At 47.5% G+C, this 26,632-nt stretch overlaps 1 pseudogene; it reads right to left on the bottom strand.

The window, feature by feature from the left end:
- Window positions 1–26,632, bottom strand: part of LOC135056962 (oocyte zinc finger protein XlCOF6-like) — a 69,723-nt pseudogene that overhangs the window by 10,783 nt on the left and 32,308 nt on the right.

Here is a 26,632-nt window from a genome sequence, read left to right as displayed (position 1 = left end):
ACTCGGTCAAAATCGGGAGTTTAGTAAATATACCCCCATGATGTACCAGTTAATATGACGGGAAGGGGCATGTGAAACAATGAAGTACCGAAGCAAACCTGTGTTAAACACATTGTTGCTCCATAACTTGAAGTATTTTCTTCCCACATTGTGTATCTACAGAATTGGCAAGATCCAAGAGAAGGTGAGTGAGGAACGACTGCAGCCTTGAATAAGTCTCCTGTAGATGCCTGTGCCAATAAGTTGTGACAGTCCCAATGGAGTGTGACCTGAAGACTTATGAGACAACTACATCTTTCCACTTCTAAGTCTGCGCAATTACCTGTCTTATCCATCTTTGTGGGTGGACTTTCTTTAGGACCCACTCCCCTTCATGGGACAAGTTGTCAGAAATGAAGAGATGTTTCTTTAACTTGTTCGGTTTCGACAAGATATACAGAACTATTCCTTACTAAATCTAGAAGGCGTAGCCATTCCTGGAAATCATTGTTATTAAATCTAGAAGTTGCAGCCTTTCCTGGAAATCATTGTTATTAAATCTAGAAGGTGTAGCCTTTCCTGGAAATCATTGTTATTAAATCTAGAAGGTGTAGCCTTTCCTGGAAATCATTTTTATTAAATCTAGAAGGTGTAGCCTTTCCTGGAAATCATTGTTATTAAATCTAGAAGTTGCAGCCTTTCCTGGAAATCATTGTTATTAAATCTAGAAGGTGTAGCCCTTCCTGGAATCATTATTAAATCTAGAAAGTGTAGCCTTTCCTGGAAACCATTGTTATTAAATCTAGAAGGTGTAGCCCTTCCTGGAAATCATTGTTATTAGATCTAGAAGGTGTAGCCCTTCCTCCTGGAAATCATTGTTATTAAATCTAGAAAGTGTAGCCTTTCCTGGAAATCATTGCTATTAAATCTAGGAGGTGTAGCCTTTCCTGGAAATCATTATTATTAAATCTAGAAGGTGTAGCCCTTCCTGGAAATCATTGTTATTAAATCTAGAAGGTGTAGCCCTTCCTGGAAATCATTATTAAATCTAGAAAGTGTAGCCTTTCCTGGAAACCATTGTTATTAAATCTAAACGGTGTAGCCCTTCCTGCCAATCATTGTTATTAAATCTAGAAGGTGTAGCCCTTCCTCCTGGAAATCATTGTTATTAAATCTAGAAAGTGTAGCCTTTCCTGGAAATCATTGCTATTAAATCTAGAAGGTGTAGCCCTTCCTGGAAATCATTGTTATTAAATCTAGAAGGTGTAGCCTTTCCTGGAAATCATTACTAAAGCTAGAATGTGTAGCCTTTATTGGAATTTGTTCTTCTTAAATCTAGAATATGTAGCTTTTTCTGGAAATCATTCTTACCAAATCAAGAAGGTGTAGCCTTTCCTGGAAATCATTCCTACTAAGGGGCTATTTCAGTAAAGATAGCAAATTCTACTATGCATGCTGGTGGCTGCCCATCGCTGGCCAAGCATACTGACTGGCGCCTCCCCCCTTCAACAAGCAGAAATTGAAAACGCTTCGCAATTTCTGCTTGTTAGCAGAAATTATGGACAGCCCCTGCAGGCGCAGCAAAATCCCGGCACCATCTTACCTGACGCGGCGGCTTCATGTGATGTCACGCAGCTGCCGCAATCACAACCCCGACATGCCCCCATTCGCGACGCATCACCCACTTTGATCCGACCCCACAATGCTCCGTTTCTGCCCTCCGCGACTGCCTCTGCCTGATTGACAGGCAGAGGCGATCGCATTTTCTGCGCCCCCCCCACGCAGCAAGTGCAGGCGCATGCACAGGACAGCTGCTGCGCATACGCCCACGGGGCCATTACGATTTGCGATCTAACCTAAATTAGCCAACTAAATCTAGAACGTGAAGCTTTTCCTGGAATTCAGTCTTTCTACATCTAGAATGTGCAGCCTTTCCTGGAATGCAGTCTTACTAAATCTAGAATGTGCAGCCTTTCCTGGAATTCAGTCTTACTAAATCTAGAATGTGCAGCCTTTCCTATAATTCAGTCTTACTAAAACTAGAATGTGCAGCCTTTCCTGGAATTCAGTCTTACTAAATCTAGAAGCTGCAGCATTCCCTGGAAATCATTGTTATTAAATCTAGAAGGTGTAACCTTTCCTGGAAATAATTGTTATTAAATCTAGAAGGTGTAGCTTTTTCTGGAAATCATTCTTACTAAATCTAGAAGGTGTAGCCTTTCCTGGAATTCAGTCTTATTAAATGTAGAATGTGCAGCCTTTCCTGGAAATCATACTTACTAAATCTAGAATGTGCTTCCTTTCCTGGAATTCAGTCTTACCAAATCTAGAATGTGCAGCCTTTCCTGGAATTCAGTCTAACTAAATCTAGAACGTGTAGCCTTTCCTGGAAATCATTGTTATTCAATCTACAAGGTGTAGCCTTCCCTGGAAATCATTGTTATTAACTCTTGAAGGCGTAGCCTTTCCTGGAATTCAGTCTTACTAAATCTAGAATGTGCAGCCTTTCCCGGAAATCATACTTACTAAATCTAGAACGTGTAGCTTTTTCTGGAAATCGTTGGTACTAAGGGGGTTATTCAGAGTTGGTTGCAGATTTTGACATTGCAGCAAAATCTGCGACCATACTACTCACACATGCTGGGGACCGCCCAGCACAAGGCAAAAACCAAAATAGAGGGCGACCCCTGTGTAGGCAGGTGGTCTAGCACCATGTACGTTTCCTATCGCAGGAAATGGCGGTGATGTCATCGGGCTTCCCGAAAATAGCCATGACACACCTGCCCCCCAGAAGCTCAACCCGTCAATCACCATGCATCCTTTCCGGGATGCGATCTCATGGAGATGCGTTGCGCACTGTAGCCGATGTGCGTGCACAGACCCTTTGAATGCAGCCGCTTCATGTGAACGCAACGGCTGCGCTCAACACTGAATAAGGCCCTCATTCTTGACTATGTAGAATTTCATCTTATAGGTTTGTAGCTCAGGACATGAAAGCTGATGAAGATTAAATATTTAAACAACTTTAGGAAAGATGCTCTATGTGCCCTAAGGCCTGGATCTCTTATTGTTGTTGCCAAGCAGAAAGCGAACTGTAAGTGTAAGCGCCATTAAAGTAATCTCTTGTAAAGGATGAAAATGGTCTTCTGTCAGTGCCTGTAGCACCAGGATGAGATCCTATGGAGCTATAAGTGACTTCAGGCATTTTAGCTGCTTGGAAAGCGACAATCCTCACCAGAGAATAATTTCATTTCCACACACACTTGGAGCTGTCACTCGGATCTTAGTGGGCCAAGTGCTAGACCCCATTTTGTAGACCTTCTCAAATAAAATATAAGACCTTAGAAACACTGGTAGTAGACAGCTCCAACCTTTCCTGAGTCTGCTCCTCATTGCTGCCTGGGAGAGGCTCATGATCAAATCTAATTTACCATTCAAAAAACCCCCAAAAAAACCTAAGCTGACACTTGTACCTCTTCAGGGCCTGGTCATGAGTTGTACACAAGGTGTATATGGATCTCACTGACTCCAGTAAACTACTCATGTGCCACAGGGGGGGAAAGATAGAAACACAACTCTCCATACAGTTAGGGCCACGGTGGGAATTAAACCCATGATGTCAGAGCTGTGAGGCAGTAATGCTAACCATTACCCCGGGCGTATTGCCCTAAATCAACTGCTGTGCATGCAGTGGATCAGGAATACACACAAGGACAGGGTTCACTGGTGCGTACAGATTGATGCGTCCATGATGGAGCAGACTATTCATGAAATGGGTGTTACAATAATAATCCCTGATGCAACAAATCAGGACAAAGAAGTAGTTCTTCCTGAAGCCCATATTTTGATGTTACAAACTCTGATATCTGAGACCTGAATGGAAGAATTGCTGTGACCTGATCCTCATCCTTATTACTCACCTGTGCTGATATCTGTAGGGATGTCCTCCTCCTTACACTGCTGATCACCCCTCACATACGTCTCTTCTTCTCCTTCTATATCTTCTGCCTTCATATCAGTCACATACGTCTCTTCTCCTTCTGTATCTTCTGCCTTCATATCAGTCACATACGTCTCTTCTTCTCCCTCTATATCTTCTGCCTTCATATCAGTCACATACGTCTCTTCTTCTCCCTCTATATCTTCTGCCTTCATATCAGTCACATACGTCTCTTCTTCTCCCTCTGTATCTTCTGCCTTCATATCAGTCACATATGTCTCTCCTTTTCCCTCTATATATTCAACCTTTATATTAGTCAGATCTTCACCCTACATATCCATATAGTAATTAATGCTTTATTAATGCCGGACATCATTTATTCAGAGTAATCAGGAGACTATCAGAGTATTAGATACACACACAGCTCTGTACAGAACATATAGTGCAATGGCTCTCAGTCATATCCTGCTGGGTACCCCCTTGCAGTCCATTTGCCTTATTTGTACCCCCACAGTGGTAAAGTAATATGTATGTAATGAACACAATTGCTATTAGGTAAAATAGCAGAGGATATGGTAGACTTACCTAGATAACCCTCTCTCTCCACAGTGTCTACAGGATCTACGTTGGAATATGATTAAGCGACAGCGGAATGGGCACCAAGCAGTTAAGCTTTTCAGACTCCCAGGATGCAAAGGGCCAGCCCTCTATATCCCCACCTCCCGGCTCCGGCAATTCAGTTGGTTCCAAAGCTCAAGGCAGGAGCAGTTTAAGAGGGAGACCTAGTCAGGCGAGAAGAACATACACACTTCCATAATGAAGGACAGGAAGAGGTTTGTAAGTGTACAGAGTCTCAAATCAGGTGTGTCAGGGTGAGATCCCTGTGAACACTGTGGACTTCAGGGAAAGAGGGTTATCTAGGTAAGTCTACCATAACCTCTGTTTCTCTATCAGGGTCCACAGTTATCCATAGGATCTACCTTGGACCTCCCAAAGCAGCCACTAAGGGAGGGAATGCCTTTGATTAGACAGGAGAATTCTTCGCCCAAATGCAGCATCCTGAGAGGCAAATGTGTCAAAGGCATAATGTCTAATGAATGTGTTAATGGGTGACCATGTGGCTGCCTTACTGATTTGATCAGCTGAGGCGCCATGGTAGGTTGCCTATAAAGGACCTACCTACCGAGTAGAGTGGGCAGAGACATTATCCGGAATAGGGAGATCAGCTTGGGAGTATGCTTCTGAGATAGTCATCCGAAGCCATCACACCAGTGTTTGCTTATTGGCAGGCCATCCTCTCTTGTGAAATCCGCAGAGAACGAAGAGAGTGTCTGTCCTTCTGATGGCTCTGGTACGATCCACGTAGATCCTTAGAGCACGAACTACGTCCGATAATGCATCTCCCGCAGAGAGGTCCAGTACCTGAAATGCCAGAACTACTATTTCTACATTAAGATGGAACTTAGAGACCACCTTAGGAAGATATCCAGATTTAGTTAGAACTGCTCTATCTGGATGAAATATCAGAAAAGAAGGGCGACATGAAAGTGCCCCTTAATCTGATAATCTTCTAGCTGAAGTAATTGCTAGAGGAAAAAGCACTTTAGCTGTCAACTATTTGAGATCCACCCAACTCAGTGGTTCAAAAGGAGCAACATGAAGTAACCAGAGAACTAATTCTAGATCCCAGGGAGCTGTAGGGGGAACAAAAGGAGGTTGAATGTGAAGCATTCCCTGGAAAAAAAAGTGTAAATATCATGTAGGTTTGCAATTTTCTTTTGAAACATACAGCTAATGCTGACACTTGTAGCTTCAAGGAAACTATGTGGTGGCCCCTTGTCCATTCCTACTTGAAGAAATGCTGGAATTCTAGAACCTCTGAAAGACCTAGGATCAAAACATTTTGCAGCGCACCATTGAATATACACATGCCATCAGTAATAGATGCGAGCAGAAGATGGTTTCCTTGCTTTATGCATCATTTGAATGACCTCATTTGAAAAACCTTTTGCTTTTAAGACGGATGTATCACGAGCCATGCCATCAAAGACAGGTGATCCAGATGATCATGCCATCAAAGATAGGCGATCCAGACAGGGACCCTGAATTAAGAAATCTAGACACTGAGTCAGAAGAAAAGGAGTGTCCACAGAGTCTCTGCAGCTCTGTGTACCAATCTCTTCTGGGCCACGCCAGAGCTTTCAGTATCACGACGCCCCCTTCTTATTTGAGTTTTTGAATCACTCTAGGTACCAGAGAGATTGGTGGAAACATGTAAACCAGACGGAAATTCCATCTCACTGATAAAGCATCCATGAAGATTGCTTCTGGCGCCTTTGTTCTTGACCAGTATGCGGGTATCTTGTTGTTCTGACGGGAGGCCATGAGATCCACTTCCGGCAGTCCCCACTTGTTTACCAGGATCTGAAAGAATTCTGGATGTAAGGACCATTTGCTTGCATGAATACTGTGCCAGCTGAGAAGGTCCACTTCACAATTTAGGACCCCTGGTATGAAAACTGCAGACACGGCTGAATGATGAAATTCCGCCAACTTTATTGTGTGGCTTACCTCCTTCATTGCCATTCGACTTCGAGTGCCTCCCTGGTGATTGAGGTACGTTACTGCTGTGGCATTGTCCGAGCGAATCTGAATTGGTTTGCATGAAGTATTTATTTTGCCTGAGTGAGTGCCATGTATATGACCCGAAGCTCCAAGACGTTGATTTGCAGATTACTTTCTTCCTGGTACGAGTACTGTTCTATCATGGCTCCCCAGCCCTGAAGACTTGCGTCTGTTGTCAGACCCTCCCAATCTGAGATCCAAAAGTGTTCGACCTTTGTCCAGATGGAATGTCTATAGCCACCAGGCTAATGACCGACGGACTTCCTGAGGAAGAATTATTGTCTGAGTTTTCATCACCTGATGCTGTCCATTCCATTTGGCAAGAATCAGATGCTGAAGGGGTCTTGAATGGAATTCTACCATGTTGAATGTCGAGACCATTGATCCCAGAACTTGCTTGGATGGATACTCTCCGACTGTGTAGCAATTCCTGAACCCTCATATGTAATAAGGTTATTTTGTTCAGAGGAAGAGAGATTCTCTGAAGACTGGTATCTAATACAGCGCCCAGATGTGTCATCCATTGTGATGGAACTAAAGAGGACTTTGCCCAATTTATGATCCAGCCGTGTCCTGTAAACAGGCTACTGTCACCTGAAGATGGCGTTGCACAGTTTCCTGAGATTGAGCCAGGATAAGCAAGTAGTCTAGATATGGGAAAATCATTATTCCCTGATGGCGGCGTCGAAGTCGAAAATATTATTGTCACAAGCACCAAGTACAAACACCGCACAGATGGCCTCCATGCGCGTACTTGTTCTGCCGTGCGTGCGCATATTCGCAAGTTGCGTATAGTCGCTCACGCGGTCCTGCGTATTACCGCGTGATATGAGTAATTACGGTAGCATTTGTATTCGCATGGAAAAGCCACAAAGACATATCTCATATTTAATCCACATAGTGTACAATGGGGGTAATTCTGAGTTGATTGCAGCAGGATTTTTGTTAGCAGTTGGGCAAAACCATGTGCACTGCAGGGGAGGCAGATATAACATGTGCAGAGAGGCTTCGATTTGGGTGGGTTATTTTGTTTCTGTGCAGGGTAAATACTGGCTGCTTTATGTTTACACTGCAATTTAGATTGCTGATTGAACACACCACACCCAAATCTAACTCTCTCTGCACATGTTATATCTGCCTCCCCTGCAGTGCACATGGTTTTGCCCAACTGCTAACAAAAATCTTGCTGCGATCAACTCAGAATTATCCCCAATATACACATAGCCCACCCGCACCACACCAGCAAGTTATACTTGTTTAAAGGGTACAACAACAAAGGGATTCACCTTTACAGGATATGAGGGGACAGAATTAGGTTAGGAGGTGGTGTTTGGTATCCAGCTGTAGGGTATTTTAAGAGCAACATTCCGGTAGCAATTTGCAGAAGATAGCACGCTCCAACAGAATATTAATATTACACTGTATTTACTTTACTCTATATTCGGAGGGAACCCAGTGGAGACCAACTGCAAGTGCACCTGGACCGGGCATCACCCACCTATTCAAACCGACCTATGACCTCTCCTGTACTGTAAATGACCAGCCCTTTGACCTATAGGTGAAGAGATTACAGTTTTTATTGTATTATGTTTTAGCCCAATGTATAAAAAGCCAAGCTGCCTAGCCGGTCTCTCTCTCTCTCTCTGAAGGTCATCTTGCTTGATTGACTGAGCACCGTGTCCGTGTGGCGCTGGCGAAACAAACGTATGTACCATTGATTGCAGCCTCTTTTCTCTTATTGTGATTGTATTGTTATTGTAACCCCCTTTTTGCAATTATATGTTGGTGAGTCGGATCCCAGCATTTTATATACAACTGGTGTTGTGTCTCTTTCCTGCTAAGGTTTAAAGTGTATTTCAGCAACACGTGTTGCTGCATTGTGCTTACAGCGTGTCGGTGTGTGTGTGTATGCTAAGTGAGTAAAAAGTACGTAGGTTAATGATTACATCCAGCACCAGCAACTGCTCGAATTTCAGTGTAAAAGGTATTGCTTTAAAAAGGTATTGCTTTTCTGTCCTGTATGTTAATCAACATTAACAATGGAGATAAACTGCCATCACCACCATAATCTTAGTAAATACCCTTGTAGCTGTAGCCAGTCCAAAAGGTAGAGCCTGAAACTGGAAATGTTGCTGGAGGATAGCAAACCTGAGGTAGCACTGATGAGGAGCTGCTATAGGTACATGGAGGTAAGTATCCTGAATATCCAAAGACACCATAAAATCCCCCAGCTCTATAGCCAGGATAGTGGACCACAAGGTTTCCATACGGAATCGAGGCACCCAGATAAATTTGTTCAGAGTCTTGAGATTGGGTTGGTAAGATACATTCAGTTTCTGAACTAGAAACAGGTTGGAATAGAAACCTCATCTCCTCTGTGCTGTAGGAACCGGCACTATTACTCCTGACTGCAGTAAATTCTGAACTGCGTCCTCTAAAGCCATGGCCTTTGACTCCATCGGAGACGGGCTGGTACAAAAGAATCTTTGAGGGAGGTTTTTCCTGAAGGCACCGCTCCTTGCACCAAGGTATCTGTGGTAGACTGCTGCCATACCTGTGCAAAAAGAAGTCTGCCCCCACCCAGGGATCCCCCAGGTGGAGGCCCGCGCCATCAGGCCGATGGCTTATCTTCTGGTTTAGAAGCTGGGCGTCTGGTTGACCAAATCTGCTTCTTGTTGGTCCTACCAGATTTATCTGATTGAGACTTCTTGCTGTAAACCTTTCCTTTTGCTTTACCTTAGCCCGAAAGGGCCAGAAAGCAGCAAATCTGGGTTTAGCCTTATATGAAGAAGGAAACTTCACCTTTTTGGAGTCTGGTTCAGACACAAGACTTATCTAATTCTGTGCCAAACAGAATATCTCCAACAAAAGGCAAAGATTCCAGGACCTTCTTTGGTTCCGAAAAAGCCTTCCATGCATGTAGCCAGATAGCTCTGCGAGCTGCTACCAAGGAAGCCACGGCCTGAGAAGCTACTGTACCCATATCTAGGGCAGTTTCTTCCATTAAAGCAGATACCTTCTTTATACAAGCAATATGGGACAACTGTTCTCTCATAGCTGTTGAAAAACCATCTTCCAACGCATCTGCCCAGCCTGCCACTGATTTAGCCATCCAGGATGATCTTTCTGTCAATCACATCATTTAATGATGTTGAAGGCAGAGGAAATGTAGATTTCCACACAAGTCGCACTACATGTGCATCTACTTTGGGAGGAACTTCCCTTTTTAAACAGTCCACTGTAGGAAAAGGATAAAAAGAACCCCATTTTTTGAGATCCTTAAACTTCTTACTGGGTGTTACCCATGCCTCTTGCAGAATTTCCTTCAGTTGGGAAATTCTGCTTTTACTGTTTTTGTACGTTTAAACACAGGCGCCTTAGACTTTAGCTCAGGCTCTGCTACCTCCTCAACAGACAGAATAGATGTAACTGCCTGAATTAAATCAGGTATATCCACTGAAGAAGAGTGCTCCTCCTCTCTAGAAGCAGATTCAGAATGGGAGGATTCAGCTTCATCACCTGAAGTATCCTCTGAATCTGAAAATTGTGTCGATGGTGAAGATGTAGCTCCCTGTCTATCGGACTTCCATTCCTTGGACTTATCAGCCTGTTTTTGCTGAAAAGCTCCCAAGGACTGAGCTACTTCTTGTACTGGATGTGGCATGATCGAAGTGGGATGTTGCATGTAAGGGTTAAGTGGGAACCCCATACCTGGTACAATAGCAGGCGCCATACGGTTTGCTAATTTAGACGTCTGCAAAAGCTGCCCAAGGAGGTTCCTGTGATTGAACAGGTACCTGACTTGGAGCCGTTTTTTTTTTAAACTTCTCAGGAAATTATAGCAATTTGCACACAAGTCATCTTGTACCAGATCCTGGGCGTTTAACCCAGCTTTGCTGGACAAACATGATGTTAATGTAGGTGCCTCGTCACCTTTGCCTTTCTTGGACATAGAAATAATTATTAACATAATAAAAAGTGTAATTCTCCGCATGAATGTGCTCACTTTAATACTTTAAAGTGAAACACAATCAGTTCCCACCGTGCTGTGCACCAGCAATGAGGATCTGAATAACAGAGAGAAACAGCTAACAGAAACAGAAGCAATCAGTCACAAAAGAGAATATACATTTGCAAAATGAGGACGTTTTAACTACACAATACATATAAGTAGGCAGGAAAAACATTACTGCATAACCTTATACCGGAGACAAGCGTATTCAGACGCACAGCGAATAATACAGCAGTTCAAAACGCCCATTTGCATCAGGCACCTACTCGCTACTCGTACCACCCAGGGTAGGTTGGAACTCAGTGCTTTATCACCTGCCTCAGGAGAGCGGGATACAGAGAGACTTAACCCCCACTTCCGTATGCGACCCTGCCACAAATAAACGGCTGAGGGAATCAGACGCACCATACGACTCTGACCGGTATATGTTATGCGCCTCAGACGGAAGCGGAAGTATCAGTTCATGGCAGAGACTCTGTGGAAAACTGGCCATGAACTGGGAGGGGGGGGGGGGGGGGGGAAGAGGGTAGAAGGACGACCAGGGGAGCATCTGACTCCACACTGCTGACATCAACCCCAGGGTTCGTTACCTCTACTGTTGCCCAGAACCTATGATCCCTGAGGCCTAACGCTGGTGCACCCGAGGTGGCAGCAGCGTCATCGACTGTACGGCAGTCTTCACCCGAGACAGCAAGGCTGTGTTATATGCGTCTTAAACCGCTAACAGAAAAAGACGCCTTACCTTCTCCCAGTTCTCCGGCCACAGTCTGGGTTCGCCAGTACGGACTTGCTATCACAGTCTGGCGTCCGTCGTAACAGCAGTGTACTCGGAGGTAACAGTTGCCGCGACCCGGTGGAGAGTCGTTGGAGCATCTTTCCTATTATGCATTTAAGACGCATAGAAAGATCACTCAAAAAAAGAAAAAAGACTACATAAAATAAAAAAGCTTGTGGCTGCAAAGCAGCCCAGCCATTCACCGTGGTCCGGCTCCTGCTGCACCAAACAAAAAACTGAATTGCCTGAGCCGGGAGGTGGGGCTATAGGGAGCGAGCCCGTTGCATCCTGGGAGTCTGAAAAGCTTAACTGTTTGGTGCCCGTTAAGCTGTCGCTTCATCATATCCCATGGTAGATCCTGTGGACCCTGATAGAGAAATGTAGGTAATATTATATTTAAAATAAAGCAAAATATACAATAAATCTGTGAACCCCATCTACTTTCTTATACAGGGAAAGATGTTTTCATGTTGTTATCAGGGTCCTACTGTGGTGCATGGGGCTAGAGACCCCCAATTACACTGCTTTCCCTGTGTGTCTCATTATCACCCGGATATCCTGCACCAGCCCCGCCATTACAGAACATTAAGTACCCCTGTACATCACAGCAGGTACTGAAGGTTATAGTACCCAAGGATAAAGAATGACCGATCTAATGAAAAAGGAAATTTATGGTAAGAACTTACCTTTGTTAAATCTCTTTCTGCGTGGTACACTGGATTCCACAGGAATAACATAGAAATGTAGAGTAGGATCTTGATCAGAGGCACCAAAAGGCTAAAAGCTTTGACAGTTCCCAGGATGCCTTGCACCGCCTCCTCTATATCACCCCGCCTCCGTGCGCAGGCGATCAGTTTTGTTAACCAGTCCAATGCAGTAGCAGGAAGAGAGACGACAACAGTTAGTAGCCACAGACATCACATTCTCGCGACAGGAGAAGGTACCAGCGGCTAATGCCATACAACCCAAAGAAGCTAAGTGCGTCGGGGTGGGCACCCTGTGGAATCCAGTGTACCTCGTAGAAAGAGATTTAACAAAGGTAAGTTCTTACCATAAATCTCCCTTTCTGCAGCAGGGTACACTGGTATCCACAGGTAATAACAACGAGGATGTACTAAAGCAGTTCCTCATGGGAGGGGATGCACTGTAGCGGGTACAAGAACTCGGCGTCCAAAGATCCTGGGAGGCGGAAGTATCGAAGGCATAGAACCTTATGAACGTGTTCACTGAGGACCACATAGCCGCCTTGCACAATTGTTCAAGGGTCGCACCATGGCGGGCCGCCCAAGAAGGTCCAACAGAACGAGTAGAATGGGCTTTGATGGTAGCAGGAGCTGGAAGGCCAGCCTGTACATAAGCATGTGCAATCACCATTCTAATCCATCTGGCCAGGGTCTGCTTATTCGTAGGCCAGCCACGTTTGTGAAAACCAAAAATCAGGATTTTGGTACTTACCGATAAATCCCTTTCTCAGATTCCACAGTGGCCCACTGGAGTGCAGATACAATGGGAAATAGTAGGCAGTAACTGGGAGCTGGCACTTTAAATTTATAACCATGTGACTAGCTCCTCCCCTACTATGTCCCCTCTCCAAGCCAGTCTAGTTAAAACTGTGCACGAGGAGAGCTGGAAAAGACCAACGTCAAAGTAGAGGAGATTCGTTAAGCCAACTAAAACAAGATGATACCAAGGAAACCTGGAAACATAGTGATAGAGTAATAGGAACAAAACGCACAGTCACAAAGTGACATACAACCCGATAAGTGTAGAAGGAGGAAACAGCGCTGGGTGGGCATCCAGTGGCCCCTGTGGAATCGGAGAAAGGGATCTATCGGTAAGCACCAAAATCCTGATTTCTCCTTCATCCACTAGGGGCCACTGGAGTGCAGATACAATGGGGACATCCCAGAGCTGCCAAGACGGGAGGGAGAGCGCTGAGATTCCTGCAAAACCGTTCGCCCAAACTGTGACACAGAGGCCGCAAAAATGTAAAATCCATAAAACGTGACAAACGTATGATGTCCCGACTAAGCGGCATCGCAACATAAAGCATTCACGGAAACTCCGTGGGCGGCCGTCCCCAAAGGTCCCCCAGAGCACTTGGAGTGTGCCAAAATGGAAAACGGAGGCTCTCGAGCAACCGCCAAATAAGACTGTCTGATGGTCAGATGTATCCAATGTCCCAACGGCTGTTGGTACCCCGGCCATTCAGGACGGGAGCATCATACAGAACAAAGACAAAATCAATTTGCTGAACAGCCGAAGACCTCTGTACAGAGAGTCGGAGTGCCCTGACAACATCCAAAGATCACGAATCCGGTGAAACCGCCAAAAGGGCCGAAAACACAAATGTCAGATTTATATGAAAAGCGGATATCACCCCTGGAAGAAACGACAGCTGAGTATGAAGCTCAGCCATAACCCTATCCGAAAAGGGGGGTTGCCGGTAGAGAACTCCCTGCAAGAAAGCCCGAACTTCCGACCACCAAGCTATTACCTTTGGAAGAAAACCCAAAGAGCAGAGACCTGAAACTCAGGTCAACCTAGTCGAAGCGCAGCCGAGCAAACCACCTGGAGAAAACAAAGAAGGCGGCTAAATGAAAAACCTTCGTCATCCACACCAGGCCACAAAAAAAGTTTCCAAAAGTGGCAAAAGTAGGTATAACCGAAGTAGGGAAGTCCTTCCATCTGAGAAGGTCTCGTGAACGGCCACCCCGTTAAACGAAACCTGTGGAAGACTGAACAAAGAAAAGGCTCCTCTACTGACAACAGGTGCAGAATGGATTTCCAAGTCTTGTGCGGCCAAACTGGAGTACCGGGAGGACTAGCGCACATTCTCCCTTTATGCGTTGCAGAAAGTGAGGTAGTAACAAAAAAGGAGGAGAGATAGACTAACCAGAAGTTCCAAGGAGCCGTGAGGGCATCCTCGGCTACTGCCTCCAGAGCTCACGTCCAAGAGTAGTAAAGGGGTAGTTAAAGAGTCAGTCAGAACACCATGAGGTCGATCCGAGTTCTCCGCCAACAGCAGACCAGCTGACAAAACTCCGGAGAATGTCCACTCACCCGGGTGCTGGAATGAAGATTGTTGTCCTCTGCTCAGAGGAGGATGTAGATTAGCGCTTTTTTATCTATATAATCGTGTAATACACTCACTGCGCCTTACAAGTGCCCCCCCCCCCCCTCTTTTCAACCCTCTGTCACCGTGTTCAGCAGGGGAGAGTCCGGGGAGCCAGCTTCTCTGCAGTGTTCTGTGGAGAAAATGGCGCTGGTTAGTGCTGAGGGACCAAGCTCCGCCCCCTCCAGCGGCGGGCTTCGGTCCCACTCAATTGTATAAAAAAATGGCGGGGTATTGATATATACACTGCCTCCGCAGCCTATATCCACATAATGCCAGTCCAGAGGTTTATATTGCTGCCCAGGGCGCCCCCCCTGCGCCCTGCACCCATCAGTGCCTGTTTAGTGTGTGTAGTGTGTGGGAGCAATGTCGCGCAGTGGTAACGCTTACCTCAGTGAAGATCTGAAGTCTTCTGCCGCCTTGAAGTCTTCTTTTCTTCTTATACTCACCCGGCTTCTATCTTAAGGCTCTGTGAGGAGGACAGCGGCGCGGCTCTGGGACGAACGGCGGGGGGAGAGACCTGCATTCCGACTCCCTCTGGAGCTAATGGTGTCCAGTAGCCTAAGAAGCAGAGCCTATCAGTTAAGTAGGTCTGCTTCTCTCTCCTCAGTCCCACGATGCAGGGAGCTTGTTGCCAGCAGTGCTCCCTGAAAATAAAAAACCTAACAAAATTCTTTTTCAGAGAAACTCAGGAGAGCTCCCCTGTAGTGCACCCAATCTCCTCTGGGCACAGGATCTAACTGAGGTCTGGAGGAGGGGCATAGAGGGAGGAGCCAGTGCACACCCATACTAAAAGTTCTTTATAGTGCCCATGTCGCCTGCGGAGCCAGTCTATACCCCATGGTCCTTACGGAGTCCCCAGCATCCTCTAGGACGTAAGAGAAAGGTGGGTTAAAGAAGCGTACCCCTGTGTAATCTCTGCACTATAACGTGCAGTGACAGACACGTTTCCCTTAAAGTTGTTTTTTGTTGGGATTCAAACCCGGGTCTCTGTGTTCAGATGTCCCCGCTACTAGCGTACTGATCCACAGCGGCTATTTGTCTGATGCCACACACATTCTCACATTACAAACAAAAAATTGCAGTGCGCCAACAGCGGTATCCCCATACCGGCTCTGTGAGCCGGGCTGATGAGCGGAGAGCGGGGGAGGGAGGTTTGGAAGGGGGAGCAGAGTAAGAAAGAATATACAGGTCAAATGTGTTCCTGGTTAGCCTCAAACCGACAACCCTTCTCACTGTAGCTCAGTTGCTTCTCCACTGGGCCACTGCAGCTGTATATTTAATAAATGAAACCAGTCTGGTCTGCCCGCTCCTTGATATGAGGGATTAGCCCTCTAAGCCCATCAGAATACGGCAGCTAATTTCTAAATAGTAGGGGAGGAGCTAGTCACAATTTAAAGTGCCAGCTCCCAGTTACTGCCTACTATTTCCCATTGTATCTGCACTCCAGTGGCCCCTAGTGGATGAAGGAGAAAGTTCAAATAGAGAATCAGACTTCCGAATGGAAGCCGTCCTCTTCACATAGATATGGAGAGCCCGTACCACAGTCAAAGGCCGCTCTTTGGAGGACAATTCAGGAGAGATAAAGGCCGGAACCACAATCTCCTGGTTTAAGGTGGAAAGAAGACACCACCTTAGGTAGATAACCAGGGCGCGTTCGAAGAACCGCCCGGTTACGGTGAAAAATCAGAAAGGGAGACCTGCAGGATAAGGCACCCAAGTCCGAAACCCATCTAGCAGAGGCATTAGCCAGCAGAAACAAGACCTTAATAGTAAGCCACTTAAGGTCCACAGATTCAAGCGGTTCAAATGGAGTCTCTTGCAAGGCCTCCAGAACAACCGACAAATCCCAAGGAGCCATAGGTGGGACATAGGGAGGTTGAATCCGTAAAACACCCTGAGTGAATGAATGAACATTAGACAGAGTCGCAATTTTTCTCTGAAACTATACCGACAAGGCAGAAATATGAACCTTGAGGGAGGCCAGACGAAGGCCCAAGTCCAGGCCTTGTTGTAGGAAAGCCAAAAGTTTGGAAGTACTAAACTTGTAAACGTCATGATTGTTAGATGCACACCACGCAAAGTAAGAATTCCAGACCCTATGATAAATCCAAGCAGAAGCTGGCTTACGGGCCTTCAACATAGTTTGAATGACCGCGTCAGAAAATCCTTTGGCCCTCAGAACTGAAGCTTCAAGAGCCACGCCGTCAAAGCCAGCTGGGCCAAATCCTGGTAGACACAAGGGCCCTGATCGAGGAGGTCTGGACGTTGCAGAAGCAGAAGAGGACGCTCAAACGAGAGACCCTGTAGGTCTGAGAACCAATGCCGTCTGGGCCACGCTGGAGCGATCAGAAGTAGGATTCCTCCTGCTTGCTTGAACCTATTTATTATTTATTTATAATTTATGATTGTGTCGAGACGCAATCAGGTCTACGTCTGGTAAGCCCCACTTGTCCACTAGGAGTTTAAACACTTCTGGATGAAGGCACCACTCTCCGGCTTGTACGTCCTTATGACTGAGGAAGTCCGCTTCCCAGTTGAGGACCCCCGGAAAGAACACTGCCAATATGGCTGGCAGATGGCGTTCTACCCATTGAAGAATCTTTGACATTTCCATCACTGCCAGGCGGCTTCGAGTGCCGCCTTGATGATTTATGTACGCCACCGTGGTGGCGTTGTCCTACTGTACCTGAACAGACATGTTCTGTATCAGATGCTGGGCCAGTGTAAGAGCATTTAACACTGCCTGCAATTCCAGAATGTTTATCGGGAGGAGAGACTCCTCCATGGTCCACCGACCCTGAAGGGAGTGTTGCTCCAACACCGTACCCCAGCCCATCAGACTGGCATCCGTCGTCAGGAGGACCCAGTTGGAGATCCAGAAGGGACGGCCCCTGCACAATTGTTGGTCCAGTAGCCACCAGCTCAGTGACCGACGAACCTCCGGAGACAAAGATAATGTGAGACCTGATCCGGTGAGGCAGGCCGTCCCACTTTACAAGAATCAGCTTCTGCAGAGGACGGGAATGAAATTAAGCATACGCCACCATGTCAAAAGCCGACACCATGAGGCCTAGTACTTGCATCGCCGAGTGTATCGACACTCTCGGGCGAGAGAGGAAGCATCGTATCCTGTCCTGAAGGTTCAGGATCCTTTCCTGTGACAAGAACAACCGCTGGTTGTGAGTGTCCAACAACGCCCCCAGGTGCACCATGCTCTGGGCAGGTACCAGGGATGATTTCTTCCAGTTGATGAGCCACCCATGGGCTTGCAGAAACTGGACCTTCAGATCCAGATGACGGAGGAGAACTTCTGGGGAATTCGCCAGGATCAGCAAGTCGTCCAGATACGGTAGGATCCTGACCCACTGACGGCGGAGCACGGCCGTCATTACCGCCATGACCTTGGTGAAGATTCGCGGAGCCGTGGTCAGTCCAAAAGGTAAGGCCCGGAATTGATAATGGAGGTTGCCAATAGCAAACCGCAGGTACTGCTGATGCGACATGGCAATAGGAATATGTAGGTAAGCATCCTGTATGTCCAGGGATACCATATAATCCACTGGCTCCAAAGCCAGAACTATATAGAGCGAAGAGTTTCCATACGAAACTTGGAGACCCTCACAAACTTGTTTAAGGACTTGAGGTTGAGAATGGGCCAAGAGGAGCCATTCAGTTTCGGGACTAGGAACAGTGTTGAATAGATCCCCCTGCCCCTCTGAGCCAGAGGCACCGGTACTACCACTCCTGTGTCCAGGAGGGACTGCACCACCAAATGAAGAGTTTTTGCCTTTACCTGATCCAAGGGGATGTCCATCAGGCAGAAGTGAGGAGGGGGACGTGTCTTGAAAGATATGGCGTATCCGTGAGTGACGACTTCCCTTACTCAGGCGTCTGAAGGGGTCTTCAATTATACCTGGGTAAACCGTAGAAGTCTGCCTCCCACCCTGGAATTCCCCAGGGAGCGGGCCGCCCCGTCATGCGGCAGGCTTGTCTGATTTGGAAGCAGGCTGACGGGCAGCCCAGGCCCGTTTAGGTTTGGGCTTGGTGGTTTTGGAAGTGAGAGACTGTTTCGGATACGCCTGACCCTTTGCTTTAACCTGGATGTCGAAAGGAACGAAAGGAAGTACTCTTAACCTTCGGAGCCGAAGGAGCAGTACTAGGTAGACATGCCGTCTTAGCGGAAGCTAAGTTAGCCACAATCTTCTTGAGATCCTCATCAAAAAGGATGTTCACCTTAAAGGGGAGCACCTCCAGGGTCTTTTTAGAGTTCAGATCCACCGACCAGGACCGCAACCAGAGAATCCGGTGAGCCAAAATGGAAGTCGTAGATGGCTTGGCCGCCAGAACACCACCATCAGAAGCTGCTTCCTTAACGTAATGAGATGCTGTAATAATATACGAAAGACATTGTCTAGCATTATCAGAAAAATTAGACGGCAACTCAGCCTCCACCTCCTGAGGCCACGTTTCAATAGCTTCTGCAGCCCAAGTAGCAGCAATAGTGGGCCTATGCACAGCTCCAGCAAGTGTATAAATAGACTTTAAGCAGCCCTCCACACGCTTATCCGTCAGTTCCTTGAGAGAAGCGATGGTACTGACAGGCAGAACAGAAAACACCACCAGTCGAGCGACTTGCAAATCCACCGGCAGTGGCGTTTCCCAATTTTTACTTAACTCCGCCGCGAGGGGATAGCGAGCTAGCACCTTCTTGTGAGGTGTGAATTTCTTTCCTGGATTCTCCCAGGATCCTGACGTATATCAACTAAACGGTCAGAATGAGGCAAAACTAATTTAGCAACCTTCTGACGTTTGAATCTATCCGGTTTCTTAGAGGAATCAGCAGGTTCTGGTTCATCATTAATTTGAAGAATCAGGCTGACAGCCTCTAAGAGGTCAGGAACATCCACCTGTGAAACAGATTGTCCATCAGAAACGTCATGATCAGGGTCTGTGGGGTCAGAATACATGCCATCTTCATCGGAAGAGGTATCCGTAACATGCGTGGATTGAGAGGAAGTAATGGTCCGCTTAGAGGACCGATTGGTCTTAGGTGGGCGAGGGTTAGGTTTCTGTTTTGTCAATGAGTGATTCAATTGCTAACTGAGCGGACAGGAGATCTGCCCATGGCGGATTAATCGCAGGGGCGATATGTGGCTGTAAAGGCATGGGAGGTCCCATAGAGGGCGTAAGTCTAGCTACCAGCATAGTCAGTAAATAAGAGAACGTAGTCCAAGGCGGGTCATGATGTGCCCCTGTCGCTACAAACTGACTGGGGGGGTAGGGAACCCCCAAAACCTGAACCCTCCACTGCCATGTTATCCTCTATTACATCTGCGGCATCAGCACTGTGGATCTGGTGATCCACCACAGAACCATCGTCCCCAGTAGCTGACCCGATATGAAAGCGTAAACCACGGGCGACACAGTACAATAGTAGCAGAGAAAATACCTGACCAAGAACCCCTTGTGCAGTGAGACAGCACAAACAGAGGATTCAGGAGGTATATGGTGACTGAAAATCACAGAGAAAAATACAAAGTAATAGAATTTTAATACCTACCGGTAAATCCTTTTCTCTTAGTTCATAGAGGATGCTGGGGATGCTTCAAGAACCATGGGGTATAGACGGGATCCGCGGAAGACATGGGCACTTTCAGACTCTAAATGGGGTGTGAACTGGCTCCTCCCTCTATGACCCTCCTCCAGACTCCAGTTATAGGAACTGTGCCCAGGGAGACAGACATTTAGAGGAAAAGGATTTATTTAATTTTTTTTAAACTAAGGTGAGATACATACCAGCTCACACCACTAACACGCCGTACAATATGGCATTCAACAACAACGCATGCAACGGCATGAGTAACATCAGCCACAGACTGACTGAACTCAACACATGTGTGAAACCATAACCAATAACTGCAGATACAGCCCGCACTGGGACGGGCGCCCAGCATCCTCTACGGACTAAGAGAAAAGGATTTACCGGTAGGTATTAAAATCCTATTTTCTCATACGTCCTAGAGGATGCTGGGGATGCTTTAAGAACCATGGGGTTTATACCAAAGCTCTAGAAGGGGCGGGAGAGTGCGGATGACTGCAGCACCGATTGACCAAACAAGAGGTCCTCCTCAGCCAGGGTATCAAACTTGTAAAACTTCGCAAAGGTGTTTGATCCCGACCAAGTAGCAGCTCGGGAAAAGTTGTAACGCCGAGACTCCACGGGCAGCCGCCCAGGATGAGCCCACCTTTCTGGTAGAATGGGCCTTCACTGATTTCAATAAAGGCAATCCTGCCGTAGAATGAGCCTGCTGAATTGTATTACAGATCCAGCGTGCAATAGTCTTCTTGGAAGCAGGAGCCCCAATCTTGTTGGGAGCCCACAGGACAAACAGAGCCTCTGTTTTCCTAATCTGAGCCGTTCTGGTGACATAGATTTTCAAAGCTCTGACCACATCGAGAGACTTTGACTCCGCCTAGGCGTCAGTAGCCACTGGCACCACAATAGGCTGGTTTACGTGAAACGATGAAACCACTTTTGGCAGAAATTGCAGACGAGTTCTCAACTCCGCTCTATCTGCATGGAAGATTAAAATAAGAATTTACTTACCGATAATTCTATTTCTCGTAGTCCGTAGTGGATGCTGGGAACTCCGTAAGGACCATGGGGAATAGCGGCTCCGCAGGAGACTGGGCACAAAAGTAAAGCTTTAGGACTACCTGATGTGCACTGGCTCCTCCCCCTATGACCCTCCTCCAAGCCTCAGTTAGGTACTGTGCCCGGACGAGCGTACACAATAAGGAAGGATTTTGAATCCCGGGTAAGACTCATACCAGCCACACCAATCACACCGTATAACCTGTGATCTGAACCCAGTTAACAGCATGATAACAGAGGAGCCTCTGGAAAGATGGCTCACAACAATAATAACCCGATTTTTGTAACAACAACTATGTACAAGTATTGCAGACAATCCGCACTTGGGATGGGCGCCCAGCATCCACTACAGACTACGAGAAATAGAATTATCGGTAAGTAAATTCTTATTTTCTCTGACGTCCTAGTGGATGCTGGGAACTCCGTAAGGACCATGGGGATTATACCAAAGCTCCCAAACGGGCGGGAGAGTGCGGATGACTCTGCAGCACCGAATGAGAGAACTCCAGGTCCTCCTCAGCCAGGGTATCAAATTTGTAGAATTTAGCAAACGTGTTTGCCCCTGACCAAGTAGCTGCTCGGCAAAGTTGTAACGCCGAGACCCCTCGGGCAGCCGCCCAAGATGAGCCCACCTTCCTTGTGGAATGGGCTTTCACAGATTTTGGCTGTGGCAGGCCTGCCACAGAATGTGCAAGCTGAATTGTACTACAAATCCAACGAGCAATAGTCTGCTTAGAAGCAGGAGCACCCAGCTTGTTGGGTGCATACAGGATAAACAGCAAGTCAGATTTCCTGACTCCAGCCGTCCTGGAAACATATATTTTCAGGGCCCTGACTACGTCCAGCAACTTGGAGTCCTCCAAGTCCCTAGTAGCCGCAGGTACCACAATAGGCTGGTTCAGGTGGAACGCTGAAACCACCTTAGGGAGAAATTGAGGACGAGTCCTCAATTCTGCCCTGTCCATATGAAAAATTAGGTAAGGGCTTTTATAGGATAAAGCCGCAAATTCTGAGACACGCCTGGCTGAAGCCAGGGCCAACAGCATTACCACTTTCCATGTGAGATATTTTAAGTCCACAGTGGTGAGTGGTTTAAACCAATGTGATTTTAGGAACCCCAAAACTACATTGAGATCCCAAGGTGCCACTGGAGGCACAAAAGGAGGCTGTATATGCAGTACCCCCTTGACAAACGTCTGAACTTCAGGAACTGAAGCCAGTTCTTTCTGGAAGAAAATCGACAGGGCCGAAATTTGAACCTTAATGGACCCTAATTTTAGGCCCATAGACAGTCCTGTTTGCAGGAAATGCAGGAAACGACCCAGTTGAAATTCCTCTGTAGGGGCCTTCCTGGCCTCGCACCACGCAACATATTTACGCCAAATACGGTGATAATGTTGTGCGGTTACATCCTTCCTGGCTTTGATCAGGGTAGGGATGACTTCATCCGGAATGCCTTTTTCCTTCAGGATCCGGCGTTCAACCGCCATGCCGTCAAACGCAGCCGCGGTAAGTCTTGGAACAGACAGGGTCCCTGCTGGAGCAGATCCCTTCTTAGAGGTAGAGGCCACGGGTCCTCTGCGAGCATCTCTTGAAGTTCCGGGTACCAAGTCCTTCTTGGCCAATCCGGAGCCACGAGTATAGTCCTTACTCCTCTCCGTCTCATGATTCTCAGTACCTTGGGTATGAGAGGCAGAGGAGGGAACACATACACTGACTGGTACACCCACGGTGTTACCAGAGCGTCCACAGCTATTGCCTGAGGGTCCCTTGACCTGGCGCAATACCTGTCTAGTTTTTTGTTGAGGCGGGACGCCATCATTGACAGTGCTATCACATGATTTTCCGCCCAGCGAAGAATCCTTGCAGCTTCTGCCATTGCCCTCCTGCTTCTTGTGCCGCCCTGTCTGTTTACGTGGGCGACTGCCGTGATGTTGTCTGACTGGATCAGCACCGGCTGACCTTGAAGCAGAGGTCTTGCTAGGCTTAGAGCATTGTAGATGGCCCTTAGCTCCAGGATATTTATGTGAAGTGATGTCTCCAGGCTTGACCACAAGCCCTGGAAATTTCTTCCCTGTGTGACTGCTCCCCAGCCTCTCAGGCTGGCATCCGTGGTCACCAGGACCCAGTCCTGAATGCCGAATCTGCGGCCCTCTAGAAGATGAGCACTCTGCAACCACCACAGGAGAGACACCCTTGTCCTTGGTGACAAGATTATCCGCTGATGCATCTGAAGATGCGACCCGGACCATTTGTCTAGCAGATCCCACTGGAAGGTTCTTGCGTGGAATCTGCTGAATGGGATTGCTTCGTAAGAAGCCACCATCTTTCCCAGGACCCTTGTGCATTGATGCACTGAGACTTGGCCTGGTTTTAGGAGATTTCTGACTAGCTCGGATAACTCCCTGGCTTTCTCCTCCGGGAGAAACACCTTTTTCTGGACTGTGTCCAGGATCATCCCTAGGAATAGAAGGCGTGTCGTCGGGATCAGCTGCGATTTTGGAATATTGAGAATCCAACCGTGCTGCCGCAGCACTATCTGAGATAGTGCTAGCCCGACTTCCAACTGTTCCCTGGATCTTGCCCTTATCAGGAGATCGTCCAAGTAAGGGATAACTAAAACTCCCTTCTTTCGAAGGAGTATCATCATTTCGGCCATTAACTTGGTAAAGACCCGGGGTGCCGTGGACAATCCAAACGGCAGCGTCTGAAACTGATAGTGACAGTTCTGTACCACAAACCTGAGGTACCCTTGGTGAGAAGGGTAAATTGGGACATGTAGGTAAGCATCTTTGATGTCCAGAGAGACCATATAGTCCCCTTCTTCCAGGTTTGCAATCACTGCTCTGAGTGACTCCATCTTGAATTTGAACCTTTGTATGTAAGTGTTCAAGGATTTTAGATTTAAAATTGGTCTCACCGAGCCGTCCGGCTTCGGTACCACAAATAGTGTGGAATAGTACCCCTTTCCCTGTTGCAGGAGGGGTACCTTGATTATCACCTGCTGGGAATACAGCTTGTGAATGGCTTGCAATACTGCCTCCCTGTCTGAGGGAGACGTCGGTAAAGCAGACTTTAGGAAACGGCGAGGGGGAGACGTCTCGAATTCCAATTTGTACCCCTGAGATACCACCTGAAGGATCCAGAGGTCCACTTGCGAGTGGGCCCACTGCGCACTGAACTTCTTGAGACGGGCCCCCACCGTGCCTGAGTCCGCTTGTAAAGCCCCAGCGTCATGCTGAGGACTTTGCGGAGGCGGGAGAGGGCTTTTGTTCCTGGGAACTGGCTGTTTGCTGCAGCCTTTTTCCTCTCCCTCTGCCACGGGGCAGAAATGAGGCGCCTTTTGCCCGCTTGCCCTTATGGGGCCGAAAGGACTGCGCCTGATAATACGGCGTCTTCTTAGGTTGAGAAGCTACCTGGGGTAAAAATGTGGATTTTCCAGCAGTTGCCGTGGCTACCAGGTCTGATAGACCTACCCCAAATAACTCCTCCCCCTTATAAGGCAATACTTCCATGTGCCTTTTAGAATCCGCATCACCTGACCACTGCCGCGTCCATAAACCTCTTCTTGCAGAAATGGACAGCGCGCTAACTCTTGATGCCAGTCGGCAAATATCCCTCTGTGCATCACGCATATATAAAAATGCATCTTTCAAATGCTCTATAGTCAGTAATATACTGTCCCTATCTAGGGTATCAATATTTTCAGTCAGGGAATCCGACCACGCCACGCCCGCACTGCACATCCAGGCTGAGGCGATTGCTGGTCGCAGTATAACACCCGTGTGAGTGTATATACATTTTAGGATATTCTCCTGCTTTCTATCAGCAGGTTCCTTTAGGGCGGCCGTATCAGGAGAGGGTAGTGCTACCTGTTTAGACAAGCGTGTGAGCGCTTTATCCACCCTAGGGGGTGTTTCCCAACGTGCCCTATCCTCTGGCGGGAAAGGGTATGATGCCAATAACCTTTTAGGAATTATCAGTTTTTTATCGGGGGAAACCCACGCCTCATCACACACTTCATTTAATTCCTCGGATACAGGAAAAAACTACAGGCAGTTTTTTCTCACCAAACATAATACCCTTTTTAGTGGTACTTGTATTATCCGAGATATGCAATACATTTTTCATTGCTTCAATCATGTAACGTGTGGCCCTACTGGAAGTCACGTTTGTCTCCTCATCATCGACACTGGAGTCAGTATCCGTGTCTGTGTCTGCCATTTGAGGTAACGGGCGTTTTAAAGCCCCTGATGGCGTTTGAGACCCCTGGACAGGCACAAGCTGAGTAGCCGGCTGTCTCATGTCGTCAACTGTCTTTCGTAAAGAACTGACACTGTCACGCAATTCCTTCCATAAGCTCAGCCACTCAGGTGTCGACTCCCTAGGGGGTGACAACTCTATAATAGGCAATTGCTCCGCCTCCATCTCATTTTCCTCCTCAAACATGTCGACACAATCGTACCGACACACCGCACACACACAGGGAATGCTCTGATAGAGGACAGGACCCCACTAGCCCTTTGGGGAGACAGAGGGAGAGTATGCCAGCACACACCAGAGCGCTATATATAGACAGGAATACCACTATAAAACGTGCTTTTCCCTTTATAGCTGCTGTTATTATTAGAACTGCGCCAAATTATTGCCCCCCTCTCTTTTTTTTACCCTTTTCTGTAGTGCAGGACTGCAGGGGAGAGTCAGGGAGACGTCCTTCCAGCGGAGCTGTGATGGAAAATGGCGCCCGTGTGCTGAGGAGATAGGCTCCGCCCCCTTCTCGGCGGCCTTTTCTCCCGCTTTTTGGTGAGTTCTGGCAGGGGTTAAAATACATCCATATAGCCCTGGGGGTTATATGTGGTGTATTTTCGCCAGCCAAGGTGTTTACATTGCTGCTCAGGGCGCCCCCCCCTAGCGCCCTGCACCCTCAGTGACCGAAGTGTGAAGTGTGCCTGAGTAACAATGGCGAACAGCTGCAGTGCTGTGCGCTACCTTGTTGAAGACTGATGTCTTCTGCCGCCGATTTTTCCGGACCTCTTCTTGCTTCTGGCTCTGTAAGGGGGCCGGCGGCGCGGCTCTGGGACCGGACTCCGAGGCTGGGCCTGTGTTCGGTCCCTCTGGAGCTAATGGTGTCCAGTAGCCTAAGAAGCCCAAGCTGGCTGCAAGCAGGCAGGTTCGCTTCTTCTCCCCTTAGTCCCTCGATGCAGTGAGCCTGTTGCCAGCAGGTCTCACTGAAAATAAAAAACCTAAAACTAAACTTTCACTAAGAAGCTCAGGAGAGCCCCTAGTGTGCACCCTTCTCGGCCGGGCACAAAAATCTAACTGAGGCTTGGAGGAGGGTCATAGGGGGAGGAGCCAGTGCACACCAGGTAGTCCTAAAGCTTTACTTTTGTGCCCAGTCTCCTGCGGAGCCGCTATTCCCCATGGTCCTTACGGAGTTCCCAGCATCCACTAGGACGTCAGAGAAATAGGGGCTTTTGTGAGACAAAGCCGCTAATTCAGACACCCGCCTTGCGGATGCCAAGGCCAGC

This window comes from Pseudophryne corroboree, chromosome 3 (assembly GCF_028390025.1).
Source record: "Pseudophryne corroboree isolate aPseCor3 chromosome 3, aPseCor3.hap2, whole genome shotgun sequence".
Lineage (NCBI taxonomy): Eukaryota > Metazoa > Chordata > Amphibia > Anura > Myobatrachidae > Pseudophryne > Pseudophryne corroboree.
Note: the sequence above shows the minus strand (reverse complement) of the source record. Positions and strands in the feature narration are given on the sequence as shown.